The sequence below is a fragment of the Leptodactylus fuscus genome, chromosome 1, assembly GCF_031893055.1.
Source record: "Leptodactylus fuscus isolate aLepFus1 chromosome 1, aLepFus1.hap2, whole genome shotgun sequence".
In the NCBI taxonomy this organism is placed as follows: Eukaryota; Metazoa; Chordata; class Amphibia; order Anura; family Leptodactylidae; genus Leptodactylus; species Leptodactylus fuscus.
Window position 1 is genome coordinate 134,873,784 of NC_134265.1, and position 15,979 is coordinate 134,889,762.

The following is a 15,979-nucleotide window of genomic DNA, read 5'->3' on the forward strand; positions in this document are numbered from 1 at the left end:
AAGTATTGTTGATGCAGATTCATACAATAAAATTCAGAAGAATCACATTTATATAGTGACTATCAATACTGATATTCCAGTTAAACTAAAATGATAAATCTACCATAGCATGAAATTGTCTTAACAATTTGTTTCCACTTGAAGAAGGTGTAAGCAGAAGAGGGTTCTCCTTATTTTAAACCTAAAATGTTTTACACTGTAGTTAACACTGTTTGTGGACAGTTTTTAAAGCAATTTATAAATAAATTAGCTCCTAATGCATATTCCTACATAATAATGGGGATTATAATCTAGCCATCCACTAGTTCCACGCACATTTTTGTGGCATTTTTCAAAATGTCTTTTCTGTGTTTTGTTTTTTGTTTTGTTTTTTTTTGCAAAAATGTAGCATTCAGATGGCGCCTATATGGAAATATAAAATCCGTTTTGGTTTGTAGCCTTATAGTAGCTTTTGTTGGATCAGTAGCAATATTTGTAATATATGTGTTTTGGGTACAGTGCTTTGGCTGACATTTTACCATAATCTGCTCAATAGGACTTGAAACACTTGTTACAAATGTAAGAAAATAAAAAATGCCAAACTGCTTGTAAAAATGATATGAAAATTCTTTGAAATTTAGTGGTTTTTGTTGCAAGTGTATAAAAAATAAGAGTATGTGAAGGAGGTGTAGCAATTTTTCTTATCAGATTAGCCTACAATAAACTCCATTAATTGATATAATGAAATTGATGCAATGTATCATTAAAAGCGATATAGACTATGTCCAAAAAGACAAGTCTGGTTAGTGTCCTATAGGTAAATCAGGCATAAATGTCTGGAGCTCTCACCAATATACATAGTGACTATTGGCCACAATTGTGAAGTGAACCTAGTCTAACATTGCTCACTATCTGGCTCACAATTCATGTGTACACTGGTTTGCACACAGGCAAGACATTTGCTGGGATTTGACTTGTATGATATTAGATATGTTTAGCATTTTAAGCTTTCATTTAAGTTACAAGACAGAGAATATTGTCACTAAACCATATATTATCTCCATATATCACTATATGACATTACTAAAGCAGCATACACAAGCATTATGGAAAACCCAGTCCAAATGATATACTTCTCTATGGCAAGTTCACACGTGACAGATTCATGGCAGAAAATTTCTACTGCAAAAACCTCAAGGAATCTGAATGGTGTGACTTCTGCAGCAAGTGTATTGAAAGATTCTATTCAGATGTATTTGACAAGTTTCTGTTTCAGAAAATTTTACAGCAAACCTGACATCAGAACATCCCCTATGTCTTTTCTGCCATTAGTAACAATTCACACTAGACAAAGGTTACATGTCTCCTGATGTACAAATCTAAATTAATACAGATTTGTGATTAATATTTTATGTAAGCTTGATCCTGGTTATAAAGAAAAGCTATGACTCAATCCAGCAAACAGAATAGCATGACTAATATAGAGAGTCTTATATTGAGAAATACCAATCTTGAGACATATAAAAACAGTGACAATTCTTAAAACCACCAATAAAGCTATTGTTTAATGCAATACACTTTCACACCAAGCCCATTCACCTACCTCCTCCAGGTCCTATTTGCCCCCTGGAGCAAGATCTAACTTGGCAATGCAGGAAGACTGAAGGAGACTGTTTTCCATCTGCAAGAAAAAAGATGAGATTAATCAATCACAACAATGTGAGGGGAGGAAGGGGTCATACATAAGATCTTATTACACGTCTGCTCCCAATGGGTAAGAAGCTGTCACATCTCATAGGCATCAAATGTCTCAAAGGCTTAAGTCTGTCCACCTGCTGGAGAAGTACAATACCACATATGTTGCCAGCATCAGACAACAGATCTAAAAAGACATACTGGTATTACACATACCGACCATGAATTCTGATACTCCAAATGGTCTCCCATTGGTTTTGGTAAACTATGACATGGTAGGCTGGGAATTGGAGTGGTTCACTAAATTCAGAAACCCATTAGGTTGCTTATTTTTGTTCTTACTATGATTTTCCTACAATAGTATCTCATATTCACTGAAATTTTTCTATTCTGTAAGATTTGGGTCCCTAATAATGTAATATATTTTCTTCTGAGCAAACAAAGGGTTACTTAATGTTTAGAATATTTGTAATTATGCATTTTGGTCTATAATATATGCACAATTATGAATGTCCATCCCTAATGTAAATTATAGTTAGTGATCTTTACCTATGTCCCTCCACTCTATGTGACTAAAGTCAAAGTCTTAAGCAGAAAATAACACTAGAAAATACTTCTCCAGGCCCAACTTCACATTTTCTGAAACAGTTTGCCTAAAATACTCACCTATGTAACATTGTTGCCCATCTTTACTCAGCATACTTTTAATGTCCTTTTGGAAGTGGAAAGTCATGGCTATAAGGGACGATATAAGTTCTTGTACAGCAGTTTATTCCTCCTTTGGGATAAAGATTACCAGCCGCTGTAAGATAGTGAGGGGAAACTTAGGCCCCCTGGCATGCTAGAGATCTCAAGTATTTCGTGCCAAGGGAGTGCTAATCCAGCATGTGTGAAATGTCTGTATGTGACATGTGTCTCGCAACAAAAGGATGCATGTCCCTGCACCCTTATGCTACTATATAGCTACAACTATACAATTATACATTTTTGTAATGATAATTTATGTTAAAAAGTGGTATACTCTTCTCACAATCTGTATTTTATGCTTCTTTCAACATATAACCTAGAGAAATGGGTTGGTAAAGGTCCTTCCATTAGATGTTGCAGTTACATGTAGGACACCAGAGTGGGAAGAAATATTTTTAGTAAGTGGAACCTAGTACAAGCTGCTAGTGACTTATGCCAGGGCTTAGTTGTCTCATAGTGAGAATATTGAGAACATAACACTGAAAGTCAAAGATATGCTAGTGATGGTAAATAATTCACATTGCCTCTTCCAATCTCGGCCATTGTAGTCACATATATGGCTAGCAGGTCCAACCTTTGTATAAAAAGGTCCTTCAACTAATGTAATGTATTTCTGAGTACAAAATGGGGATTGGCATGATGTGTTCATTTCTAAACTGCCCAAAGATTATTCTTTTAAGATAATCCTTTAATAGTCCCAACATGGAGAATACAGTATAAATCAAGAAAGAACACATACAAGCTAGAGAAAGATACTAGTAGTCTTAGCAACTAGGAAGAAAAAAGAAAGACTCAGGATCATTTAGTTCTCTGTGCGGAGTGATCTTTGCTTGGTCTGATATAGATTATGTGGCCTGACCGCGGTTGGGAGGAAGGATGTCTGATAGCGCTTCTTCTCACACATGGGGTGAAGCAGTCGGTCACTGACAAGTGCTGCCAAGTGCCGTCACAGTTTCATACATGGGGTGGGATTTATTCTCCAGCATGGAGCTCACCATGGACAGTATCCTTCTGACACCCACCACCTGTAATGGGCCCAGGGGGCTCCCCAGGACAGAGCTCCCCAATGACCTACCTCTGATGTCACCATAATGTTAATGAGGCTTTCAGTAGGGAACAATCCTGAATGAGGCTTTCGGTATACAGCCATTAGGGATATGGAAGAGGTCTTGTCATATTTTAGCATACCACTACATATTTAGGGCAAAAGTGGATATTAAGCGTTACAAGGTTACTGAGGTTAGATGGCAGATGTCACAGGAAAGAAAAATTGGGCATGATGGATTTCAATATTCTTTATTCCCATGGGAGATCAGCCCCTGTCAGACAGGTATCAGTGACTTATTGCCCTTTCTCCATTGAACTAAACACAAGTTTACCCATGTGTGGATATTTATGAGGGAGCTAAAAAACAATATCGAATTAAAGCAAAGTATATGTCTGTGCTTTGTAACAAATGAGGTCATAAAGCAATGTGTAAATCTTTTAAGAAGATGCCCATTGATCAAGGTTGTAAACTCTCCAGACTGATGGAGCAGAGTGGTGTGAGTGATGGTGCAGCATAACCTTGCTATCAATGAGCAGGCTGCCTTCTTGGAAGCAAGAATAACGTAATACATGAGTACAAATAGTTCAGTTAGTCAGCCATGTCAAGGCACTAGTCCCCACAAGCCCAGGTTAGGCTGAGGCCACACATTGTGGATAGACTGTTTGGTTTTTTATTGTAGATTTTGCTAAATCCAAAGCCAAGAATGGTTTCAAAAGGAATGGGAAGCAGCTATACCTTACTTTCTGCTAAATAAACTCCTGGAATCGTCTCTCAAAAATGCAGCAAAATCTGCAGCAGATAATGCAGCTTTACAGGGTTTGTTCATTAACAATCAGTCAGTCCCACAGACATGACGGACACAGTGGTCACACCACACATTATATATCAATTCTCACAGGGGACACTGTTCTGGTGAATATACCCCAGCAGTCAGACACTGTCCTGTTGATAAAGGAAACATTATAAAAACCCCTTTAAGGCGGAGGTCCCACATTGTGGAAATGCAGCTTTTTTTATTGCAGATTTTGCTGCGGTTTTTTGAGCCAAAGTCAGAAGTGGATTGAGCAGAAGGTAGAAGTTTTAGAGTTTCCTATATATTCCCCATTCCTTTTGTTTCCATACTTGGCTTTGGTTCAAAAAATTGCAATCAAATCTGCAACAAAAAAGCTGCATTTCCGCAATGTGGGACTTTAGCCTAAGGATAAGACGTCACGTTGCGGAAATGCAGCTTTTCTGTTGCAGACTTTGCTGCAAATTTTTGAGCCAAAGCCAAGAATGGCTACAAAAGGAATGGAAAATAATACAATCCTGGTTATGGCTTTAAAAAAGCAACTAAATCTGCAACAAAAAAAGCTGCTTTTCTGCAACAAGTTTACATGAGTAAAACCATATTATGGCACATGGTAATTTGTACATTCACATGATGAGTTTAAAAATTAAAGAACCAAAAAAACCACCAAAGTTATAATTTATGGAAATATCGAAATACTCCTTCATTCACCTGGATACTTCACAACATTCATGATGGAAAAATAAAAGAGAAATACTCCCTATAACACCCCCTGATCATATTCTATCCTGCCTCACCCTATTATGCACCGTCGCATGTGGAAATAGTCTTTAGCTTTGGAGTTGTATCGGTCACTTTATTTGTGCTGACCGTGCTGTTAAAGTGATAAGTTTCAACAAAATCTGACACTTGTGGCTCAGGCCTCTAGCTATGTGTATCCCTTTTATCTCTAAACACCTATGGATTGGAAGTGAGATTAGTAGCAGTTGTATTCCGGGCTAACATATGTCAGGTGGGAGTTTTGTAGTCTAATGTAATGTCCTTGTTAGAATAGAATTTACTGTATTGTATGGAGAAAAGGAAATCCACTGGCTTAGAAGAGCAAACTTCATTTCCAGCAGACATGACTCAAGGTGATAATGTCCTTGTAGTCTTCCATGTTGGCAGAAAGCCATATCTGACGCTCCTGCTCTGAACAGCCTAGCCTAGCTGTAAACCAATGCTCACCAGGCAATCCCTCTTCTTGCTTGTGGTGGAGATCAGTTTTTTACACTTTCACATTACTTTAAAAGATCACATTAATTGAACAGGGGTCACTGATATGATGGTCATGAAAACAGAGACCCAACCAGTGTTTCCACTATGCACGACCTCTGGACCCCTCTCAAATTCACCACATGTATGAAGAGCAAACAAATCGCACAATGACAAAAGTGTTGGTGGACATTCACACACTTGTTCAATAAAGGAGAACTTAATAAGGCATAGTGACTGTCTCTCTGCTGTCTCTAACATCATGTCTTCTCTTTGGCTGCATGCACATGGAGTTACACCGGGCTTGAACAGCCGTTCACGCGAGCGCTGCGGACGGCTCCCGAACACTTCCCATTCACTTCAATGGGAGTGCTCGTAACGTTACGAGCGCTCCCATTGAAGTGAATGGGAAGTGTTCGGGAGCTGCCCACTGCGCTCACGTGAACGGCTGTGAATGAGTATTTTTACAAGCCCGGCGTAACTCCGTGTGCATGCAGCCTTTATCTGAAATTAAATCTTTCTAAAACTAAACTTCTTGTGTTTCCTCCATCCACTAAACGACCTAACCCCGATATCTCCATTTCTGTCTGTGGTCTTACTATTACACCAAGGCGGCATACCTGCTGTCTTGGGGTTATATTTGACTCAGATCTCACCATCACCCCACATATTCAGACACTTGCTTGCTCTTGCCACCTGCACCTCATAACCATCTCTAGAATTTGCCCTTTTCGAAAACATCAAAAAACCTAATTTTTGTTCTGATTCTCTTCACTATTACAATTCTATTCTAATTGATCTTCCTCTTACTAAACTCTCTCCGCTACAGTCTGTTCTGAATGCAGCCGCCACACTAATTTTTCTGTCAAAGCAGTACACAGATGCATCTACCTTGTGTCAGCTGATGTAATGAATACAATATAAAATTATCACACTCACCCACAAATCCATCCATAGTGCTGAGCCCCCCTATATCTACTCTCTCGTCACTGTCTACTACCCTAACTGTCCTCTCCGTTCTGACAATGACCTTAGACTTGTATCCTCTATTATCCAAACATCCCATTCCCATCTCCAAGACTTTTCTTGAGCTGCACCAGAGCCCTGGAACACTTTACCCCAGATAATTTGATTAATCCCCAGCTACAGCAGCTTCAAAACTGCCCTAAAATCACCTCTCTTTATACAGACTTATCACATGACCTGATCTCAGTGTAGAGTGCGGAGCTGTAGAACTATAACACCTTTTATTCTTCCTCCTATGTTCCTCAGGTTCTGTCCTCTCCATCTAGAGGTTACCCTGCACTCCTTGCATTTAGTATCTGTTTATTCACAGATACCGGCTGGTGATGGGTTCATGCAGCTTCAGTTACATAACCTTTTCTATTAAAAGATGACTGGACCATCGTAGCAAACAAGCCCTCTTACTTCTTGTGTCCCCTTACCTCCTCATAGAATGTAAGCTCTTGCGAGCAGGAACCTCACTCCTACTCTTTAATATGTTTATTTCTTTGTCACATTGTAATGTTTCATATTGTCTGTTCACGTGTCCTCTGAATTGTAGGAAGCAAAAGGATTTCTTATACTGTTTGGCAGGACCCTCATTTATGATGAAGGTACTATACTATGCTTAGTACCTCTTCAGTCACAAATACTGCCATTTTTCTCTAAAGGCATCCATATACAATAGATTTATTAAATGCTCTGTAGACGTTTGGTTGACATATGTCAGGGGGAATAAAGAATAGGTATTACAAATTTCAACATGCCATTGCTTTGGGCTCAGGATAGATAGGTAGCGGCCAGAACTACCCTTCTTTACCTATTGAAAACACCAGCATGTTCACCTAAACTGAACCTGCAATTTTGGGAACTAGTCTAATAGACGTGCTGCGCGGGTTGCAGAGCGCCTCTGGAAGAAAAGCCACTCCCAGGAGGACTTCCTCAGTTACAAAGAGGCAGTTCTCGCATTTAAGAACGCACTCACCTCCGCAAAGCAGATCTACTTCACCACACTCATATCTTCACTCTCTCGCAACCCCAAACAGCTATTCTCCACCTTCAACTCCCTCCTCCGTCCTCCTGTGCCCCCTCCAACATCACTTATCTCAGCTGATGACTTTGCCTCTTACTTCAAAACTAAAATTGACACCATCAGAGACAGTCTCACCCTACACCCCCGACATCCCCTCTACCCAACTACTTGCTGCTCCTCATCCCTGACCTGTTTCTTCACTATCACTGATGAAAAACTCTCTTCTCTAATCTCTAAATTCCACCTCATCTCCTGCGCATTTGACCCAATCCAGTCACATCTCATCTCCAAACTCACTGAAGTCATTACTCCAGCCCTAACCCATATCTTGTATCTATCCCTAGCCAATGGATCCTTCCCCTCCGCCTTCAAACATGCCACAGTCACACCTATACTTAAGAAACCGTCCCTCGAACCATCCTCTCCAGCCAACTATCGTCTCATCTCACTGCTCCTGTACACCACAAAACTGCTTGAACAACATGTCCACTCAGAACTCTCCTCCTATCTCTCGTCCAACCTGCTCTTTGACAGACTACAGTCTGGCTTCAGATCCTGTTACTCCACTGAAACTGCCCTAACAAAAGTCACTAATGACCTGCTAACCGCCAAGGCCTAGCGCCATTACTCTGTCCTCCTCCTCCTCCTTGACCTCTCCTCTGCCTTTGACACAGTCGACCACTCCCTTCTGTTAGAAATTTTCTCATCCCTTGTTATCTCAGACCTGGCCCATTCCTGTATCTCCTCATACCTCACCAACCGCACATTCAGCATCTCCCACTCACACACCACCTCCTCACCACGCCCTCTCTCTGTAGGTGTCCCACATGGCTCCGTCCTATGACCCCTCCTGTTCTCCATCTACACCCTTGGCCTGGGCCAACTCCTAGAATCTCATGGTTTCCAGTACCATTGCTATGCTGATGACACCCAAATCTACATCTCTGGACCAGACATTACCTCTCTGCTGGCCAGAATTCCAGATTGTTTAACGGCTGTAGCCTCCTTCCTTTCTTCCCGCTTTCTCAAACTCAATATGGAGAAAACGGAGTTCATCATCTTCACCCCACCCCATATGGCCCCTACACCTGACCCATCTATCAAAGTCAACAGAACCACACTTACCCCTGTCCCACATGCCCGATGCCTTGGGGTAACCCTGGACTCCGACCTATCCTTCAAGCCACACGTTCAAACCCTCAACACTTCCTGCCGCCTCCAACTCCAAACGAACATCCACCAAATCCGCTCCCTCCTCACCCCTGAAATGACTAAGATGCTCGTCCAGGCCCTCATAATCACCCGCCTAGATTACTGCAACACCCTTCTCCATGGACTCCCAGCTAACACCTTCGCCCCACTCCAGTCCAACTTAAAATGCGCTGCTCGCTTAATTCACCTCACCCCCCCCCCCTCCGATTTTCATCGGCTGCTCCCCTTTGCCAGTCCCTCCACTGGCTACCCATAGCCCAGCGAATTGAGTTCAAGCTACTAACATTAACATACAAAGCCATCCACAACCTGTCCCCTCCATATATCTCCAACCTAATCTCCCACTACCTGCCCACATGTAAACTCAGATCCTCCAATGACCTCCTACTCCGCTCTTCTCTCATCCGCTCCTCACACAACCATCTCCAAGATTTCTCCTGTGCATCCCCCATACTCTGGAACTCCTTACCAAGACACATAAGACTGACCCCCACACTCACAGGACTCAGGAAGGCCCTGAAGACTCACCTATTCAGGAAGGCCTACAACCTCCAATAACACTATCACCACATCACCATCTGAACTGTCTCCCCCTCTCCTTCTGTCTCCACCCCCCTTTCCTCATAGATTGTAAGCCCTTGCGGGCAGGGCCCTCTACCCCACTGTGCCAGTCGGTCACTGTTAGTTTTTATATCTGCCTGTATATTTTGTGTACTGTATGTAACCCCCAAATGTAAAGCACCATGGAATTAATGGTGCTATATAAATAAACAATAATAATAATAATAATAATAATAATAATAATAATAATAGATGTCCTCTGTATCTGGGAGTCAGTACTATGTGACTTGATCACATCTTTCATAGACATTTTCCTCTTTCAGCAACCATTGTGGCTCTACACCAGGTTTAAGAACTGGACAATGCTAGCCCTCTGTTCAAAGAATGATATATTAGGTATCATGGTTTACTACTTTACCAGCTCTTTTCTAAGAAATAAATGATTCATTCTCTGTAACGTCCACCTATCTTTTGTCTGTTAAGATTCCACTTCTGTAAATGTTTCATGTGTTTCTATATTACATCCTCTCATTAGCACTATTTCCATGATGTTCTTAGGAGGTGCTGGCTGGTACATTCGCACATGTTACTCATCCTAATGCATGAAGACTGGCTAGCAAACAACATGACTAAATTCATCTTATATTATGCAGATTGATTAACACATTGGTGACTGCATGTCATATCAGTGCACACACAGTTGTGGCACTATGGATATATGGCTAGATCTTTTATCTCATAACCCGTACAAAAAGTAGGTACATATTCTAAACAATAGGTACAAAACCTGGGCGCACAATAATATAGGCTGACACTGTTATGGGAGGGCACCGTGGCTGGCACTGTTATGGGTCATATAGACAATGGAACCGCACACTCTAAATAATTAATTGATGGTGGAGCAGGTATGAAGGCTTCTCCAACCCATGAATAGAAAATTATTTACTCGCACAGACGTTCTTGAGTGAAAAGTGAAAAAAATATTTAATTTGTAGCTTCAGCACAAGCATAATAAATAACATGCCATGTATGAAGAGATTATGGTACATATACCAAGCTGTAGACCAGTAGTAGAACGTTTCGGTCAGACGACCTTCATCAAGCTAGATCCACAAAGCTCACTAGGAAGGAGGACACGCTATGTAACTTTCTTATATTTCCACATACAAGAATGTATAAGACATAATTTTTTGTGGGGCCAGATATATTTTTCATGTATACTATTTTGGGGAATGTCTATTGCTTTATCGCTTTTTATTCAAGCAAAACAGCAAAAAATGTGGTTATACTTCTTTTAATTTATTTTTTCTTCCCACTATGCCATTTACTGTACTGGAGAAATATTTTTATAAGTTTGTAGTCTGAGCAGAAACTGATGTAAGGTATCTAAAACATATGTGTCATAGTTTAACTCAGTGTAGCAGTGACCTCCATTCTCCCAAAAGGTGGAAATGCCAGAAGTTGAACCCCCTATATATCAGCATTTATGGCAAAAACAGGTCATACTATAAATGTCCCATAGAAATTGCTAGTAACTGACCCATTGGGTGGACTGCAGCCATCATTACTTTATTTTGATTCTTTTTCATATAATAGGAATTTCAAGTAAGGGCTCATTCACATCTGCGCCTGTACTCCGTTCTGCAGGTTTTTGTTTCCTGCACAAGACAGGGGCAGGAGATGGAAACCTGCCAGCATGTTTCAAGCCCATTCATTTGAATGGGCTTGAAAAGTGTCCGACCGTGAGCGCCGATGAGCGTTTTATGCGCTCCGCGGCTAAACCGTTTTTTGTAAACTGGACACAGAGTTGGACATGAAGTACTCTGTGTCCGGTTTTTAAAAAAAATGGTTTTGCCATGGAGCGCATAAAACGCTGACTAGCGCTCACGGCCAGACTCGGCATGACAGGTTTCCGCCTTCTGCATGCAGAAGATGGAAACCTTAAAATGGAGATCGAACGCTGGTGTAACCCAGCGTTACTAATTCAATAAGACTAGTTATTATATTAGTCAATATACACAAAAAACTAGGGCAAAAAGGGCAGAACTATATGACTATTTCTACTGTGCCTGAATCAGGCGAACTGCCATAAACATCTCAAAAATTGTTAAAAAATGTTGTACTTTATTAAATTTAACACATTAAAAATACACAATAATAAATGTACAGGGGATAGTACAAACCATATAATACATGGAGGTTAAGTTGTAATACTGCATCAAAGGCTGTAGGTGTAACTCTTATTACATATATATATATATATATATATCAGATGTTATGGTATAACTGTGCGTCTGAACAGCACTTCATTAGTTTAAACGTGGTTTACATAGAGTATATACACATAAACAGAATTAAGGTCGTGCAGGGTTACATTTACCTATAAGTAGACCTCCATGTACATGAACGAGTGGCTGCCTCGATACAGAGTTCCAAGCTGGGAGTAACCTTTATCTTCCTTTTTCACTCTTTTTTTCTGTATCTTCAAGAATCCTCTAACCAAGCAAACTAGCACTATGAATTAGCAACTATAAATCGAATGGAAGACCCTGTGGAGTACTTTTTTCCTTTTGTTTCTATTGTTAAGCATGGACAAGACTCAAGACCTGAATCAGCTGGAGTTTCCTGTTTGCACATGTGCCTGTTACCATCCCCCCAGGAGCTAAGGACAGCATGGACACCATGCGGCATGGAGGAGAAACCTACATGTAAGCGTGGACTTCTTCTTTCAAGGAGATGATTTTTGGCGTCTATTGCTGATGTGTGAAGATGTCTACAACTGACTGGTACTTCTTTCTTTTACTGTGGACACGTGGGACTCTGTTACAACCTGGGAACCTACCATCACCCACCTACCCCATGAGTTATGGAAGCTTGGCAAGAGAGCAGCACCATGTATACCTGGATGGCTTCAGACTTCTTTGGGCAGTAGAACACAGTGGTAAGAAGAAAGAAGGAGGGCTTGTGATGAAGGACATTTGGGGCATTTTTTTTGTGGTTAATGGACAATAGTGCTGATGCAAGATACCGAACTATCAGCTGTGAGCAGGAAATCTCACTACCTACCAAAGGAACTACCACATGTTATCATGATAGCTGCCTATGTCCCCCACCTCTGCAAAAAAACATTTCTGCCTGTTATATCTACATGCTGTGACCCCCCCCCTCCTCGTGTCCTCCAACCACGGTCGGGCTGTATTATTAACATCACTCCGCACAGAGAACTAAATGATCCTGCAGTGTGTCTGTGTTTCTTTCTTTTTAGTTGCTATGATTCCTAGGATTTCTCTATCTGCCATGAGCTTGTATGTGTTTTCTCTCTTGTTATATACTACTGTACCATCTATGAAACTGTATCACTGAAATTTCCCCATTGTGGGACTATTAAAGGATTATTTTATTTTATCTTATCTTATCTAATATAGGTGCTAGTTAGGGGTTTAATATTGTCTTATGGCAAAGTGAGTTTACTTTTGTATAACTCTTAGACTAAGTTCACACAGTGGAAAATGAAGAGGAATTCCTCTTCACTTTCACCCACCGTTTCCCGGCCATGGTCTACCCGCAACAGAATACCGATGAAGGGTATTGGCATTCTGTCGCGCCTTTCTGCTGCTGATGAGACCCTATACAATGGGAGGCAGAATTAGTATGAATACAAAAGCATAGCAAAGTACAATTTTAAGGGTTATGCTGGTAATAAGATGTTACCCCTATTGACTGGATAGGGAATAATAGAGCTAGAAGTATATCCATATCATGAAAATGGTGGTCCTAAGTCCCCCCCCCCCATTTAAAAAAAAAAAAAAGTGGTGGCATGTGCACTGGAGCTTCATTCATCTCTTGGCATTGCCAAAGAGTAGCCGAATACAATGCTCAATAGTTTCACAGAATTTACTTTGCGTAAGTGACCATCACTCAATTCAAACTTGTGATGTGTGGGGTCTAAGTAGTCAGACTCTGACCGTGCTAGCAGTATCCCCTACCCAGTGCGTAGAGTATAACTTCTTATTAATGGAATACCCCTATACATCACTGGCATGGGGACACTGTGCCTCCATATGGGAGTACTCCAACATTTATTGGGATACTATAGTTAGAGTTTGTACATAGTTTGTGTAGAAAGGGGTAGATTTTTAAAAACTGACACTTCTGACCCTAATCTTGATCTCCCCTGCACATGTGAGATATCATTTACTGCAGTTTCTCAAGTAAATGATAGTAACTCTGCCAGGCTGCTACTAGGGACCACATCCCCTCCCTCTATGCTCCTCCCCATAACCCCCAACTAATTTTCCAGAAAACTGATGTTTGAATGTGCAAATTGGCAAAAAGTCATATATTTTGATGCAAAAGTGGTCACGTGCAATACATTGCAACTTTCATACTTAGTTTAATGCTCAGACTGGAACTCTTTGGTTGGGTCACTGTGGCTACCATAATGGGGACATACTAGACATGTGGGCAGTAACACTGTGGTTTCTCTGGGGCAAGGTCTCTGTGTGGTATATATTATTTAGCACTGCTTCCCACTTGACTAGTATACCCTAATATTTATCTACAATAAAAAGGGCTTATATCTGTGGAATGGCTGAATGGATTTGGACAAACAAAACACCATAATGCTCAGCATCTACAAGATGACACCTGGTGACAGGGTCTTTAAGGTGGACACACTGACTCTATATTATAATGGCCAATCAAATGAATTTAAAGTCAGCCATGAATAAGAAGGTATATTATGTACTGAGACCATTGTCTTACTAGATCTCCATTCTTTACCCTTTCTATGACATATGTAAGGATCATTCAATCATAGAGAGTCTGCAGCAATGCCATAACTTGCAATATCACATGGCCAACAAATATGTGCCTGTGTTTAGAAGGCACTAACAATAGCTGTGTGTATAGAGGAATGAATTTCTATACATTTTAATTAATACTTCTTTCACAAATACAATAAGCGCTCCTTATACATAGGGTCTATTATGTCTCTAAATGTTAATGACATAGTCACACAGATTTTTTTTTTTGTAATGGTAAAAATGAGTGTCTTTGTTTCCCATGGAGGGAAATGCAGATCTTTGTACAGCTAGCACGGCAAACAATGAATGCCTTTTTTCAGCCTCGAGAGAGCAAACACTCAGTTTACTGTATATTACGGAAAAACAAGATATTTCAATGTCTCTATAATCTGCAATGGGAGAATTAGAAGTAGATTTGTGCTTTCTTGTCACTCTATAACAAAGGCTTATACCTGCTTCCATTACTAGATGCAGTCCACTTAGGCTGAGCTTATTACATACCACATTTATGAAGCACAGAGTTGCTTATATTGTATCCTGTATAGACACTAGGAATTATTTTACTACTAATTTTACCAGTAAAAATAGGAACACAAGTGAAAAATGAGTGAAAAAAGAGAGATATGTAAATTACCATAACCCCGATACAATATTTGACATACACGTACATCATAATGCTGAGTGGCAAGTATGGCGTCCTCTCCATTCATAGGCTGGCTGTATAATAAATACCAGGCCACAAACCCTTCATGGTGGGGGCCTTAACACCCGGACAATGTCTTGCTTTATGACACATCAAAGTTGTCTGAAACGTCAAAGTATAAAACATGACATCAGCTGTAAATATAGTTGTAACTAGGCCATTCTATGCAATATCTTAGCGCCATATATGCATTAAATAATAAATATACTAAGGTTATGTTCACACTATCACTATTTTTTCTGTTGGAAATTGAATGCCGGATGCAGACAGAGCACTCTCTATTTGCATCCATCCATCATCATTCACTCTAATGTTAAAAACAAGATGGAAATTTCCTTCTGTCTTGCTTGTTTAATTTTGAAGCGGAGAGGAAACTTCTCCGCATAGGACTTTTTATTCTGATTGAAAACTAAACAAGACAGAAGAAAACTTCAATCCAGTTTTTAATATTACACCGAATGGTGACAATTCAAATGGAGAGAGTTTCACCTTAATCCATCATTGTATTATTTTTTTGGTCCGTTGTTCTGATCCTATGATGGATCAGAGCAATGGACAAAATAGCTCTAGTGCGAACTTAGCCCGACCAGGCAAAATTGTGTGTATGTTTACCTTTTCTGACTCTTTGTATTAAATGAATGATAGTAGATGTTTTAGTTATTGAGATGCCAAAAAATATATTTAATATAATTTTTTTTTAAAATGAAAATAAACAGACCTGTGCAGTAATCTTTGTGCATGAGACTAAGTACAATTTAGAGGACATTAGGAAGACTTTTTGATACAGGAACACAATAGTTAACACAAAGCGTATTGTGTTCAGCTGCATCTTTAAATAACTTTCTGAAACAAAAGGTTGCGAAGACAGAATATTGCAGTGAGGAGTGAGTTCTCTGTGTAGACAGCTCAAGGCCGGCTCATTTCCTGAAATAGCTCCTCACTCTCACTCTGTCCATTGTCCTGGCCTCAGGAATGCACACAAGTGGATCCTAAATGCAGCTCTTCCAAAGGGCAGAAGGGTCAAGGAGCGGAGGGGAGGGGGTAATGGTGTGAATTTTTAAGAGGTACGAGCCTGTCCTTACATGGCAAACCTTCTTTATTTGTGTCACTGTCAGCTCCACACAATCTGCTCCATGTCATTCAGGAGTTG